The following is a 14428-nucleotide window of genomic DNA, read 5'->3' as shown; positions in this document are numbered from 1 at the left end:
CTGAAGATTGGAAGAAGACCAATGTGGTGCCTATCTTCAAGAAAAGGAGGAAAGTACATCTGGGGAACTACAGGCCTATTAGTCTGACGTCTATCCTGGGGAAGATCTTGGAAAAAATTATCAAAGAGACCATTCTTGACAAACTGGCTGATGGCAACATCCTGAGGGACAGCCATTATGGGTTTGTTGCGGGTAGGTCTTGCCTGACCAATCTCATTGCCTTCTTTGACCAGGTAACGTATCACCTGGACAAGGGAGAAGAGATTAACATCCTATAATTTGATTTTAAAAAAGCCTTTGATCTGGTGTCTCATGATCATCTCATGGAAAAATTGGCCAAGTGTGGCCTTGGCTACATCACAGTCCAATGGCTGGGGAATTGGCTCTGAGGTCAGACCCAGAAAGTGGTAATTGACGGAAGCAAATCATCGTGGTGCGCCGTGACCAGTGGGGTCCCCCAAGGCTTTGTCCTTGGGTCTATACTCTTTAACATCTTTATTAATGATGTAGACATTGGTATCAGAAGCTGACTGGCCAAGTTCACTGATGACACCAAACTTTGGGGTAAAGCGTCCACACCTGAGGACCAGATGGCAATCCAGTCTGACCTAGACAGGCTCAGAAAATGGGCGGATGTAAACTTGATGGTGTTCAACACCAAAAAATGCAAAGTACTCCATTTGGAAAAACCCCTCTGCTGTAGACTTATAGGCTTGGCAGTGCTACGCTTGCTAGCACCATGGCTGAAAGGGACTTGGGGGTCATGATTGACCACAAGATGAACATGGGCCACCAATGCCATGTTGTAGCTGGTAAAGCAAGCAAAATTCTGGCTTGCATCCATAGATGCTTCTCAAGCAAATCCCAGGATGTCATCCTCCCGCTGTACTCGGCCTTAGTGAGGTTGCAGCTGGAGTACTGCATCCAGTTATGGGCTCCACAATTTAAAAAGGATGTGGAGAAGCTTGAGAGAGCCCAGAGGAGAGCCACGAAATTGATCAGAGGGCAGAAGAACAGGTCTTATGAAGAGAGGCTGAGAGCCATGGGACTCTTCAGCCTGGAAAAGCGCAGGCTCAGGGGGAACCTGGTGGCTGTCTATAAGTGTATAAGGGGTATATATCAGAGTCAGGGGGAATTCCTGTTCAACAGAGCACCCCAAGGGATGACAAGGTCAAATGGTCACAAACTCCTCCAAGACCATGTTAGGCTGGACATAAAGAAGAACTTCTTTACTGTCCGAGCTCCTGAGGCCTGGAACAGACTGCCTCGAGAGGTGATGCAAGCACCTACTCTGGATACATTTAAGAGACATTTGGATGATTATCTTGCTGGGATTCTTTGATGCTAGCTGATTTTCTGCCCTTGGGGCAGGGGGCTGGACTCGGTGATCTTCAGAGGTCCCTTCCAGCCCTAATGTCTATGAAATCTATGAAATAAGCATGGATGTGCTTAAGTTTAGATGCAGCAGAAGTACCAATTAATCTCTTTATGCTGTGAGAGAGCTGTAAACAATGGAGGAGGCTGCTACCAGCCAAAGTGTCAGGCCACATGGCAAGGCCTGAGCAATGCTGAGCCATGCAGACTGGGGGAGGCTGGTTGAAAGATACAGAGCTGAATTGGGAGTCTGATTTTCAGGCTGTGAGTAAATTTTGTGACAAGAGTGAGAGAAAACAACATGGGCTTGAAGAATTATCCCGAAGAAAGGTTGTAAAGCATGAACAATTAGAATCCATGTCTGTCTCTGTTTGTCTTTCTCTTTCTTGTTCCTTCCTGCACCCTGCTGTGCTTTCTACTAGAATAAAGAATATGAAAAAATTTGTCCCTGGAACTGAACAAAGAATCAATTCTGACTGATTGGCAAGAGGCTCCATGTCTGGGAAGGACTTTGGCCCTATCCTCTAATTTGTCAAGGTCACTCTGAATCCTAGCCCTACCCTCCAGTGTATCTACTACACCCCCTAGTTTGGTGTCATTTGTGAACTTGCTGAGGGTGCAATCCATCCCATCTTCCAGATCATTGATGAAGATATTGAACAAAAATGGACCAAAAACCAACCCCTGGAGCACTCCACTTGATACTGGATGCCAGCTTGACATTGAGCCATTGATTACTACCCATTGAGGCCAAGCTTTCTCTCTACCTTACAGTCCATTCATCTAACCCATACTGCCTCAGCTTGCTTGGAAGAATGCTGTGGGAGATCCTATCAAAAGCCTTGCTAAAGTCAAGGTATATCATGTCCATTACTCTCCCCACATCCTGAGCCTGTCATCTTGTCATAGAAGGCAATCAGATTAGTCAGGCATGACTTGCCCTTGGTGAATCCATGCTGACTATGACTAATCACCTTCTTCTCCAAGTGCTTAGGAATGGATTCTTTGAGGACCAGCTCCATGACTTTTCGGGGGACTGAGGTGAGGCTGACTGGTCTGTAGTTCTCTGGATCCTCCTTTTTCCCTTTCTTAAAGATGGGCACTATGTTTGCCCTTTTCCAATCATCTGGAACCTCCACCAGTTGCCACAGATTTTCAGAGATAATGGCCAGTGGCACTGCAATCACATCAGCCAACTCCCTCAGCACTCTTGGATGCATTGCATCTGGCCCCATGGACTTGTACATGTCCAGCTTTACTAATAGTCCTTAACTTGTTTTTTCACTGCTGAGGGCTGCTCAGCTTTCTTCCCAAATTGTGCTGCCTGGGAGCTGACCTTGCCTGTGAAGACTGAGTTTAGAAAGGTATTGAGTACTGCATCCTTTTCCTCATCCTCTGTCACTAGGTTGCCTCCCCCATTCAATAAGAGACCCACAATTTCCCTGATCTTCTTCTTGTTGCTGACTTCTTATTAGCTTTCACGTCTCTTGCTAGCTGCAACTCCAGTTGCGCTTTGGCTTTCTTGATTTCATCCCTGCATGCCCTAGCAGTGCTCTTATACTCATCCTAGTTGTTTGTCCAAGTTTCCACTTCTTGTAAGCTTCCTTTTTGTGTGCTAGCTCACTGAAGAATTCTCTGCTAAGCCAAGCTGGTCGCTTGCCACATTTGTTAGTCTTCCTGCACATCAGGATGGTTTGTTCCTGTACCCTCAGTAAGGTTTCTTTAAAGTACAGCCAGCTCTCCTGGACTCCTTTCTTCCTCAGACTGGCTAGTTTGCATGTCCTGACACAAAAGGCAAGAATTAGCATCCTGTGTCTTTTGTAGTATTGTGCATTCTTTGAAAGGACATGGAGACACCAACGTATATTGCTCATAAGGAGCTGGCGATGAAGAGACCTACTTTGAAAACACAATACTTGCTACACCGTGCTTTGTTATGATGACCGACATGTGGACTTCTTGAAAATAAGCTACTTTAGTTCCGTGTAGTTTAGTTTTCCACTAGGTGGCAGTAATGTCACATGCATTTTCTAGATCCCAGGGTAAGATGCTTCTTCACCCTGCCTTCCTTCCGCCTGAATTCAGACAACCCGGCTTAAGGATCTCTCATTGCTCTCTTTGCCACTGCTCAGTTAAAGCCGTGCTGCTTTATTCTCAACATTATCATATTGTAGGGGCAAAGCTAAGAACACAATTGTAGATTGTCCCCCAGCAATAAAGGATGGGCACTGACCAAAGATCTTATGCCACAACTAATCATATATATTGCAAATGAATGGAAACAATTAAAAACCGGAATACTTCAATACTGTCCTGGGATGTCCTGCCTTCATGGTGCATAGTTCAAAGAGGCAAGCCAAGCAGCCTGGTTGATACAGTTACTTAACTCTCAGGCATTCACCCAGGCTCAGACCTGGATGGGCCAGGTTCTAATTGGGTGGGGTGGTGGGGAGGCCCACCTGTGACAATCCTGCACTCAGTTCTGTATACTGAGGTGCTTCCTTGCGTGGCCATAGTGTCCCTCACTGGGCACCCCCATGACTTACCAAGGGCAGTGTGTTTGTAGGCTCAGCCATGCAAGGGGGAGAATCTTGCCCATCTCATGGAAGACTTTTCATGGAGTTTAATGTTTTCTCTGTATTTTTATTATTTCCCTCTAAATTTTAAGAAGGACTTAGGAAAACAGCAATGGGAATTATTTCAGAATTGCAGCACAGGACCGAGGGAATCCAATCTCTCTGCTATTGCAGGCAGCTTGATCAGTTTATGCAAGGGGTTGTATGTTAAAGAATGTCTTCTCAGATGTGCAGAAAAAATACAAATCTACAGTATTGACAGAGGGCTAAATCATCCTTATGAGAAGGGGAAGGAAACAATAAAAATGTTACAAATGGAAAAATGGGGAAGTAGATAGTAAGGAGTACAAAGAACAGTTAGGGAAGCTGAAAGTATCCATGAAAAACATGGAAGGTTTAGGACTGTATCTGAAAAACAAAATTTTGGCAACCATACCACTTCAGCACTAGACAAGGATGGTAAAGCTGACCCTCCTGAGGCAGAAAAAGCTGTAGTGTTTGGGTATTTCTGGTTTGCAGTTGGAAAGGGAGTAAAATGATGTATTCATATCTTACAATAAGAATGAAATATTTCGTATTCCATCAGGAGATGTGGTAGGTATTAAACTTCAGTTCTGACTGTTAAGCACTTCTAAATTGGCATGATCAGATACTGTGCCCCCTTAATGTGGGCTGAAGAGCTCCCTGAACTATTGATGTTGTTTTTAACACACCAGAGAATGATGGAGAAATTCTGGAGGGTTGGAAAAAAAAATGTTTTAAGGAAAAGCTAGCACCTTGCATGATTTTTTCAAATGCTTTAGCTTGCATCTTAATTCTGTCAGTCTTCAAGGCTAAGTACAGACAGTAAAAAAGCAGGAGGCTGAATTGATTTAATCTTCACAGGTTAGTCTAAGCTGCATAGATTGAACCAATAAGTGAGGAGACATTCACTTTTCATTCCAGAAATGCAGCCACATGTCTGCAGTGGCCCAAGCCAAAAACTGGGGGTTGCTAGAGCATGCCTCCCTGATCACTGGGATAGACAGCTTGGGTCAAGACTAGCCTACCCACCCTGTGAGGCAGGGGTTGTGGGGGAAGTACAAAGCATTCTGGGATGCTGGGGGACTGTGAGTTAACTTGAATCTAGAGGAGATCTAGGACAACTCCTCCTGCCACCAGCCGCTGGTGAGCTGGGCCATGGCTTTACCCCACTTCCATGAACCAGCTGCTGCTGCCAATGCTCTCCTCTTGCCACCTGTGCTGTTCACCACCCCACCATCCCTCCAGGGTAGAGCCGTGGCCTGAGGGGAGCAGTACTGAAATCCAGTGTTCCTGCCACAGCTCCATGCCCACTGTGGATGCGCAAATCTGAGGGGATGTGTGCCCCCTCCACCCCCTGACGTTGCCTGTGCCCCCCTGTCCCCAACACATTGTTTATGCCCCTCCCCTGCCCCATAGACTTACCTGTGGGGAGCTGCAGGGTCTGTTCTCCACCCTGCCTGACTGCCATGTGGTATCCCTTGCCTGATTGCCTTCCTCCCACTCCCCCCAGCCCCAAGCAGCCCTTAGGCAAGAACTCTCCCAGGCTGCAAGGGGAAACCTGCTGTTTCCTGCGTTTTTCTGTGATAGTCGTGACCATTTCAAATATTCTTGCAACCCACTTTTGTGTTGTTACCCACAGGTTGAGAAACACTGGATTATAGCACCAAAACCACAGTTCTCAGATCCACCCTTCCCTTCCCTGGACTTGAGCTCTTTTGAACTCTACGCATTCGCTCATGAACTTTGCTTTGCACTGGATTCTTCTGAGCTCTCCTAAAAGACGGCTGATGGGAGAGGAGTCTAGAGCTGGCTGACCGTGACCACAGAAATGGTGAATACTGACTTTTGTTATAAGGCTTGCCTTTCATGGCATGCAAAGTGCCCATGCCTGGTAGTAGGGATGAGCTGATGTAGTAGTATTGTGCCAGTAAGGGGCAACAAAGGGTTCAAAGGGATAGTGACAGTTAATTAAACCAAACAATTGCTAGTCCTCTAGAATTAATATGGCACAATGTTGGGGAACATAAATGAGAATTTAGCACCATTATGGGGAGTACCAGAGCAGGAGGTGTAGCTGCTTGAGGTAAAAGCAAGCTTTGCTGAAGACTAAGGAAGAGACAGTCCATTATAATAATAAAATAGTCGCTGTTGGCAGTCCCTTGATAAGGGGATGAGAACAGACAACTTCACATGTCTCCTTTTAACGTATGGAGGCTGTTGCGCATCGGCAAGCATGTAATACTTCAAAGGGAAGGAAACCTTAATCCTATGCCAAGAAGAACCTAGGCGGCCAGGTTTCTATTCCACTGCAGCCTTCATCTGCCTTCGCAGCCATTGTGAAGTACTCCTTCTTCATCTGCCTGCCCCACCACTGAGGGCTTTTATTTGTGTTCTGCAACAAACTAATGGCACACGCAAAACTTCCCGATAGCCACTGCCTCAGTGAGGTTGTACAATCACAGCAGATGAAAGCCCTCCTTAGACAGTCACAGTAATTAGTTTGTTTATTTTTAATGAGGATTAAAGCACTTTTTCATCCTCATCATCTCTGAGATGTAGCACAGGAGAATGGATGGGGAGATGGAAGTGGGTTTATATGGTGACTTGAAATTGGGGATGAGAACTTCTTTTGTGTCCTTTAAATTAAGGACTATCTTGAGTTCCCTGATGAGTGGTAGATGGCACTGAATCAGCAATTGCCAGCTGTGATAATCTAGTGGAGCCCTACTCCTTGCCTTGTGTGTTCTGGTTAGTCATTTTCTTTTGTTGGCTGGTATTTTTTCAGCCATAAGAATCCATAGGAGGCTGGTTTCCTTTGTATACAACATGTTAAAATTTTAGTTTGATTTTTTTTGTATCCTTCCTTTGCTCTGGGGCAAGAATGGGCACAGCAGAGGCATATGGAGTGCCTAGTACACAACTTGTGAATGGGTGACTAGACAGGAGTAAGAGCAATTTTAATGCCAGAAATGACTGTCGCAATTTGACCTCTGGTATAGCACAGGGCATGGAACGCCTCCCAGTCATTTCTGATCAACTTTATAACTTTTGGTTGAATAAAGAACATCACTTAAGAGTGTGAATCTTCAAGTGATAGAGAATTCAAGTTCAAAAGTTCAATGAGGGACAATTCATCCCAAGCTGTTTTAATGATTAATTACCCTCACTGGTAAATGTCTGAATCCTATTACTCATATGAATTTGTCATCTTTCAGCTTCCAGACACTGAATTTTTTTTGTCTTTTTTCTGTTAGAATGAAGGGATTTTTGCCATCAGATATCTTTCTCATGTAAAGGAGGACCATGATCAAATTGCCTCCCTCCATAGAGACACTGGCTTGATCAGCCTTCTTCAATGTCTCACTGAGCGCATGTATACAAGATGTTTACTATGGAGTTGCCTAATTAGCTCCTCAGTAAATGTCTCAGTATCTACACATGCAGTGCTATTAGGATGGAGTAAACTAATTAACTCCACTGTAGATTAGTACTTGTAAACAGAAGTAGTATCTGGCTGCAGAATTCTTTACTCTGCAGCACTGCATGTGTAGACACTAACCGGCCAGCCCTGCAATGAAGTACCCTTGTGCCTCAGCAAGTCCTGTTGCAGTACACTGAGCCAGGTTGGAGCAGCCCCAGGCTGGCCAGGTAACCCCCCAGATCCTGTGCCAGCCAGGCCTGCTCTGATCCAGCTCAACATTTTTCAGTCCCAGGCATACATTCAATTACGGCGCCTGGAAGCAATAAACTCTAGTGCAATATGCACCAGAGTTTATTGCTGCACATTAATTGCACGTGAAGACGTGCTCACTATAGAAACGTGTTTCAGACCTCAGATCTTGTGACTCTCTTCTGAACTGCTTCCAGTTTTTCTACAAACCTTTTTTGAAGTGTTGACATCAGAAATGGATACAGTATGTCTGTAACAGTTTCACTAAGACTATGTGCAAAGGTAATGGCATCACTGTTTTCCTATTTGATGCGCTTTACTTATACAGCTGAGGACTGTGTTTACCTTTTCAGATACAGCATCATGTGAGAAGCTCATGTTTAATTTGTTATCTATTGTCAGCCATGAGGTTTTCCAGTACTGCAACTTTCCAGAGTCCATTCTGTAAGTATGACCTACATTCTTTGATCCTAGACAGATGCCTTAGCATGTGGCTGCATTACAAGCTGACCCAGATTTTATAACTGACATGATGCAATCACTATTTATGACTCCACTAAATTTTGCCATGTGAAGATGTTACAAGCAATGATGATGTTATGTCTTCTTTTGGCTAACTCCTAGAGACTGCAACATGGGAACATAGGACTTGAAGGGGTCTCCTGGGCCAGTCTCCTGCATTTGCAGGTAAACATTTATCCAGGGTATCCTTGAAATTGGCATTTCAAACCCTCGCACACAACTACAAGGCCTGATACCAGAAACACCAAGTAGACCCAGAAGTAAAAGCAATGGAGACCAGGGCACTGCCAGTGGAAGTAGATGTTATGCTTATGTGCTCATAGAATCACAGAAAATGAGGGCTGGAAGGGACCTCAGGAGGTCATTTAGTCCAACCCCCTGCTCAAAGCAGGATCATCCTCAGCTAGATCATCCCAGCCAAGGCTTTGTCTAGCTGGGTCTTAAAACCATACAAGGATGGAGAGTCTACCACCCCTCTGGGTAACCTGTTCCAGTGTTTTACAATCCTCTCAGTGAGAAAGTTCTTCCTTATATCTAACCTAAACTTCCCTTGCTGCAACTTGAAACCATTACTCCTTGTTCTCTTATCTGTCACCACTGAGAACAGTTGAGCTCCATCTTCTTTTGAACCCACTTCAGGTAGCTGAAGGTTGCTATTAAATCCCTTCTTAGTCTTTTCTTCTCTAGTCTAAATATTTAAGCCCAGTTCCTTCAGCCTCTCCTCATAAGTCATGTCCCCCCAGCCCCCTCACCAATTTTGTTGCCCTCTACTGGACTCTCCAATTTGTCCACATCCTTTCTGTAGTGGGGAGCCCAAAACTGAACACAATATTCCAGATGTGACCTCACCAATGCTGAATAAAGAGGGATAGTCACGTCTCTTGATCTGCTGGCAACACAGACAACTGTAATAGGGCGTGGGGCCTGGGGCAAATCAGTCTGTGCAGGGCCCAGACACAGAGGTGGGGGAGGGGTGAGAGGGTGGTGAGCGGCCGGATGCAAAGCTGACCTGGCTCTGCGGGGCCCCAGGGCAGTCACTCTGATTCCCAACCCCCTAGGGACGGCTCTGGCTGGCAACATTCATACCAATGCAGCCTAGTCTGCCATTAACCTTCTTGGTAACAAGGGAACACTGCTGGCTCATATTCAGCTTATTGTCCACTGTAACCCCCATGTCTTTTTCTGCAGCCTGTATGGGGTGCATGGGATTGTTCCATCCTAAGTGCAGGACTTGGCACTTGTTGAACCTCATGAAATCATGAGATTTCTTTTGCCCCAATCCTCCATTTATTCTTGTGCTAACATAGTTCTTTAGAGTTTAAAGATGTGTTTATGGAAAGCTATTATCAATCGTCTTAGACTGTTCTGTGTAGATAAACAAGCTAGTCATGTCCACCCTGTTCCCTTTATCAGCCAAAGATGTGCTCTTATAAAACAGCTATCTAGTTAGTTTGACAGGACCTGTATTTCAGTAAAGTATGTTGATTGAGATTAACTCTATGGTTACCTTTTAATTCTTTGTTTGTTCCCTCTCATATCAATCTTCCCCAAATTTTGCTCTAGTCTGCTGTCAGGCTGACCAGCCAATACTTGTTAAATATTGGCAAAACAATAGTTACATATATTCCTTTGTTCCCCACCCCATCCTTGGGAGCTCACTAATCTTTTAAGATTTGTTAAAAATCAAAGCTAATGGTTTAGAGCAGGGGTCAGCAACCTACATCCCCTGGGAAGGATCTGGGCCACTAAGTGACTGTATACAGCTCACAAAGGTGGGACATTGCTGGCAGGTTGCAGGCAATACAGCAACAGGTCGGGGAGGAGGATGACGGGGTGGCCCAGCTTCAGACCTAGCTCCATTAAATTGGCCTGCCATTCCTAAATGGTTGCCCTGGTTCAGAAAGCTTTGTAGTCAAGACGTTTATCTTGCTGGAATCCTGTGACCACAGGGCAGGGGGCTGGACTCAATCTTCCGAGGTCCCTTTCAGCCCTAATGTCTATGAAATCTATGAATCTATGAATTCTTTTAATACTCTTAGGTGCAAGTTATCTGGACTTAGAGATGCTTAACTTTGATAGCTGTTGTTTGACTTCTTCCCCCATTACTAAAGGAACAGAAAACATCTCATTTTATGGATTTTGCTCTCCAGGGATTTCAGAGCTATCACTGAAGGCTGGGCAAGAGCACTGTGGGATAGTGCTGGACAGACCAACTGCACCTGTCTTCAGGAGTGCAGCTGAAGCCAGCACAAGACCCAGTGACTTGCTCAGAGAACATGCAATTGCAACAGCAGTTAGTGGGGCACTTCCAAAGAGTGGGCAAGACCAAGCCCTACTTAAAATGAGCAACTCTCAATCCCTGCATATGAAGTAAGGACTTAATACTGCTTTTCTGGTATACTCAGCTTTGATAAAGAGGTGAAGGATATAGACCCTCAAATGAGCTGGGAGCACTTATGAAAACAATTCTTTTGCTATGATTGACAGCTGATTGGAGCTGATTGGAGCAGTGACTTATATTTTCAGTCCTGTGTTCATGTGCAGCCAAAGGTCAGTAGTATTCTGCCATCTAGGAACACAAACTGAAAGATTTTAAATCCACTTCGGATGCTTTTCAGTCTTTTGTTCCCTTCTTGAGAGTAAGCTGTCTGTGTGACTGTCATTTCTGTTCAATTAGGTGCAAGGGACCAGGGAGTGGTTCACCCCACAAGGAATTGGGGAGACTGACAGTCAGACTCCAGTGCCAGCAGTAGCAGACTCAGATTTGTAATGTAAAAGTTGGCATTCTTTCATCTTATGAAGGCAGTGGGGTCAGATGCCAGCCTCCATAGGACTCGTGAGCAAAAATAGCTGGATGATGCTTTCTCTCTCCTGCAGAACTCTTCAGTCCTTAGTAATTCCCTTAACATTCCCTTAACACTTTACATCACATATCTATTATTCAAACATATTTTGTTTAAGGCCCTTTGCTTGCTGTTTATAAAAGCTTTGATCACGTAGGTAAAACTCCCGCTTGCCTCCTGCATGGATCCATATTTAGCTTTGTTATTCCCCAAGTACATGATTAGCTTCACTCATTGCAAAGGAGCATCACCACACTGACAATGGAATCATGAATAAGAATTTGTCCCTATGGTACCAGAAGGCTGGTTGCTAACAGTTTTAACAGGCACTTAAGCAAGTTAAATAGGCAGAAGTATGGTTAAAAACTAAAACACACAACCCCCTGTTGTTTTTATGGCTATGTTTTCTGATAAAAAAAGATTTTGAGTGGTTGCTTATTAGCTGCTGAGGGTTTCACCCATCATCTTCAGGTAAACAGGCTATGAAATAGCTAATGATAAGGTGTTTTTATTTCATGGATTAACTGGTCTCATTTCTAAGCACAGTTTCAATCCAAATCTGGCTAGTAGCAATGTTTTTCTTCTGATTTAGATTCTTAGCTGAAAGGTTTATTAAATTGGCCATGCTCCAGCCCAAACATGCACTAGAGAGCTTTGTTCTGTTTTTATGGAGTTATGTCTTAGGTAAGAAACACTGCAGTGAAAGACAGGAAGATCCCTGTCTCTGAGCAATTGCTAATGAGAATGAGCTTGTGATCTTTAATCAGGAACCATTCTCATCAAAGGCACTGAATGTGTTGCCTAAGGCCTCAAGGTGTAGTGCTGGCAGACATGAAATGTCCTCCATTTCATAAGAAGTCACTAGGGTTTTACCAGATGCCATAAAAACAAAACACTTGACAGGAGGCAGGCTGAGAGCATTGCCCTGCAGACTGACCATGGGTTGTGCCAGTGCTCTCTGAGCTTCTCTGTCTATCTGTCAGCTCTCTCGTCTTATACGTGTAATTTTAGACTGTGTATAGTGACCATCACAGTGAGATCCAGGTACATTACTGGGGTTCTTAAGTGTGATGGTAATAAAATTTGCGAAAAAAGGGCCAGAAGGTAGTTGCTGGAGTTGGCTTATAGAGATAAACACATGAATAACACCTGTATACAGGAAGGTCTTTTGTTGTTAGGTTTGGGAACTGACTCCTCCAGCATAGAAACTGAAACAAATAGTATTTGCTCTGCCAGTGACAAATTGCTGCCTGGGGCTATACATGCAAATCTCTTTCCTCCAGCACAGAAACTGAAACAAATAGTATTTGCTCTGCCAGTGACAAATTATTTCCAGCAACAAAGCTGTTCTGATTAATAGTAGATAAGAATTTGGTCCAACTAGAAAAAGCACAACTAACTGGCCCATCCAGCTGGTTGGCCTGGAAATAGGAATATATGTAATATGACCCTGCACCTCCAGTGTTGAGTCTGCAGTAAAACAGAAGAAAAATGTGACAGATTTGCTCTCCTCTGTATCTGCCCTGCAGAACAGCAGGGGCAAAGAGGGCCCCACCCAAGCTGAATGAGGACTATTACCTAACAACTCAGCATAATTTAGATCAGAATGAGGTCAGAACCTTTTGCTAATTGAAACAAAATAAATAGATGGATTATAAGGAAGATCCATTAATTAGGTCGTAATTTTCATCTATAATATGATTTGTCATGGTGGTAGGAGTTTTGCCAAAGTTATTTCTGAGTGGGACAACATTGAAGGCTTTATTGAAGTGGGACCATCAGACCCCAAAATATCTATCTGGAAAAATCCAGTAACTTATTGGCAGGGACCACAAGGGAACCCTTTCAACATGTTTGTAGCCACAGTATGGATTTGTTTCCCTTTCTTTACACACAGACATTAATATCCTTTATGGAGTTATCTGCTCTCCCACAAAAGCAGATTGTGATTTCTCAGGGGCAGCTATGAAATGAGGAAAAAGTCCTGTGGAGTTAGTGGAGCGATGGACAGATGCTGCCATTGAGAGCCATCACAGGTGATGTGGGTGAACTATTGGTGATAATTAAAATGAAGGGCTCTTAGAGAAGTTCTTAAGGTTTATGAGGAATAGAAGTAAAAGGAAACAGAGTAATTGTAGGAGGAAGGAGGGGAAGCAGAGTGCTTGGAAAGCAGTAGGAAGGATGGTCTTTCTCTTTCTTTTTCCCCTCCTCTTTAAAATACCCTGTAAGTTTCCCCTTCTGTCCTTGGGTGCCTGACTTTGAAAGCCCCTTTACATACTCCCTCCCTCGATGCTTACCTTGGAGAACTCTGTTTATGATAGTAACTTGCCCTAAATGATTTCCTTGCAGAGAAAGATTAAGATAGAAAAACACACCTTACCTGCCAGAAATGCTTGAGACAACTCCCCTTCCCCACTCTTCCCATCTTTAGCAGGCCTTGGGTCCTTGTCCTGGTCCTCAGTCTGGTGTGTTATGGCAGCCAGTTTTACCATTGGTTCTCACACTTTTCATGCACTGGACTCCCCTGTGGGCTAGTGATACCCAGATCATCCCAATGCTACACAGACAAGATTAACATGATCTCAGAGGAGCTATTTGATCCTGTTTCCTCTTTCCTTTATATGCATACTGTTGATTTCCTCTCTCTGATTAAGGATTTGACAGTTACCAGTCACAAATTTCACCTCCCACAACCCCTACTTGGTTTAATATTTCCCAGATTCCTTTCAATTTGGTTTCTTCAGTAAATTGCTGCCGTATCAAATTTGGTGACATCTGTCCATCATATTTGTCTCCTCCTGTAGGCTTGTTTTAACTTAGTTGTACCACTTAGCTGTACTGACATAATAGAAGTACAACCCTCCCCCCAAGAATGTGGACATGGCCCCATATGTTGGCAAATTGTATTCCTGAATCAGAAAGGGACTTGCAGGGGTTGCATTGGTATAAGTGTTTAGTTTTTTAAAAAAAAACCCATATCCTTTTCAAAATAGGAGAAATCCTGTGTGTAGATCAGGCCTGACATCTTGTTGGCTTTTTGTGACTGTCAGTTTGTTCTGAGCTAAGAGCTTTACTGAACGCTCCAAAGTTATGCCCAGGTGTGACAGGAGTATCAATATTGGAGCCTTTCTGGGAGTGGCTCCGCCCTCCTATAATGGGCCAACCGCCTGCTTACCTCCTGCCACGCCTTGATCTTATTTGATTAGAAGATGGTTGGAATCAGCTGGACGCTGCCCATTTTTCCACCCCCCGGTGACAGGGGGCGCTACCTGTGGCTCCTTTTCCTCCCCTGTACCGCAGCCCAAGCCTCGCAGATGGAGTTGACATGGTTTAACCTGGGCCTTGTTGTTTTCTGGCCCTCCTCTTTACTCCCGGGGCTTCTCGCTGCTCCCTAGCTCCGGGGCTCCTCCCTACTGCCC

This window comes from Crocodylus siamensis, chromosome 1, assembly GCF_052110815.1.
Source record: "Crocodylus siamensis isolate JL-2025a chromosome 1, ASM5211081v1, whole genome shotgun sequence".
Classification (NCBI taxonomy): Eukaryota; Metazoa; Chordata; order Crocodylia; family Crocodylidae; genus Crocodylus; species Crocodylus siamensis.
This window is presented reverse-complemented; position numbering follows the sequence as displayed.